Genomic DNA, 1,557 nt, shown 5'->3' with positions numbered 1-1,557 from the left:
TTTAAAGATGTTTGAACAATTTTGCTTCCTGTGCCGTTAATTAAGGCTTATGAAGGGGATATTTTGCCCCCTTTTGAGGTTTTAATTTATTTAATTTTATATTATTGTGTCCCCCCCCTCCTCTTCCCCCCCCCCATATTTTCTCGTATTTTGGCTAGTGGTTTTGTGGTGGTTTTGTGAGTGGTATGTTGGTCAGCGTGAGGATTGTCACTGCTAGTTTAGAATCAAATTCAAATTAGAAGAATTAATTTAGATTTTTTTTTTTTTACAGTTGATTTTTCTTTACAGGAACGTTTAAACCAGGTCGATTTTCTTATTTTTTCAATCTTCCTTTCCAGATGTGTTAGCGACACCTCGGTTGAACTGGCCTTAACGCACCAGCCTAAGGTATGTGAACAAGGCTTTTCCTCGATCCTGGGCTGGGAGGGAGAGCAGACTGATTGCTGATTTAATGTAATGATTTTACTGTTCGAAGTTGGGTTAAGTGGAAAGTGTAAGGAGAGAGAGAGAGGGAGTGGAGAGAAAGGGAGGAGAAAGGGAGAACCAGAGATAGACAGACACAGAGAGAGTGAGAGTGAGAGTGAGAGAATCGAAAAAGAATGAGAGAATGAGAGAGAGAGAATGAGAGAGAGAGAATGAGAGAGAGAGAATGAGAGAGAGAGAATGAGAGAGAGAGAATGAGAGAGAGAGAATGAGAGAGAGAGAATGAGAGAGAGAGAATGAGAGAGAGAGAATGAGAGAGAGAGAATGAGAGAGAGAGAATGAGAGAGAGAGAATGAGAGAGAGAGAATGAGAGAGAGAGAATGAGAGAGAGAGAATGAGAGAGAGAGAATGAGAGAGAGAGAATGAGAGAGAGAGAATGAGAGAGAGAATGAGAGAGAGAGAATGAGAGAGAGAGAATGAGAGAGAGAGAATGAGAGAGAGAGAATGAGAGAGAGAGAATGAGAGAGAGAGAATGAGAGAGAGAGAGAGAGAGAGAGAGAGAGAGAGAGAGAGAGAGAGAGAGAGAGAGAGAGAGAGAGAGAGTGGAAGAGAGAGAGAGAGAGAGAGAGTGGAAGAGAGGGAGAGTGTGAAATATTGTGAGAGTGAGTGCAGGCGCGAGTGTGGGAGTGAATGTGAGAATGAGTGTGGAAGAAGTGTGGGAGTACAAGAACGAAAGCAAGAGAGAAAGAGAAAGAAAGAGAGAAAGAGAAAAAGAGAAAGAGAAAGAGAGAGAGGGAAGCGATGAGAAAAGGGACCGAAAAGGTTTTGTGTCGCCAGTAAGCATTCTCTTTCGGCCTAAAACGTGTCTAACACTTCACATCCCGAAACACAGTGAAGCTAAAGTGATCTAAGATACACGCAATATATACCCACATCTTCTACGCATTTTCCTATATATTTATGCATGAATATGTCGAAATCACCTTGTTTACCCACCATTGTCAGTATGCATGACGTCAGCATCAGTATGTTTATCCACCCTTGTCAGTTTGCATGTCCGTCGTCATCAGTATGCACGCGTGTCGGTATGAGACCGTATGGCATCGAAAAGAGATCATAGTCTTCATCCTTCCG

At 42.4% G+C, this 1,557-nt stretch overlaps 1 long non-coding RNA gene across 1 annotated transcript in view; it reads left to right on the top strand.

The window, feature by feature from the left end:
- Positions 1-336: 336 nt before the first annotated feature.
- Positions 337-1,557, top strand: part of LOC125036132 — a 72,504-nt gene continuing 71,283 nt past the window's right edge. Inside the window, exon 1 of the long non-coding RNA XR_007115867.1 lies at positions 337-387. This is a non-coding gene — a long non-coding RNA (uncharacterized LOC125036132). The remainder of the gene's footprint in view (positions 388-1,557) is intronic.

Source organism: Penaeus chinensis, chromosome 20 (genome assembly GCF_019202785.1).
Source record: "Penaeus chinensis breed Huanghai No. 1 chromosome 20, ASM1920278v2, whole genome shotgun sequence".
In the NCBI taxonomy this organism is placed as follows: domain Eukaryota; kingdom Metazoa; phylum Arthropoda; class Malacostraca; order Decapoda; family Penaeidae; genus Penaeus; species Penaeus chinensis.
This window is presented reverse-complemented; position numbering and strand designations above follow the sequence as displayed.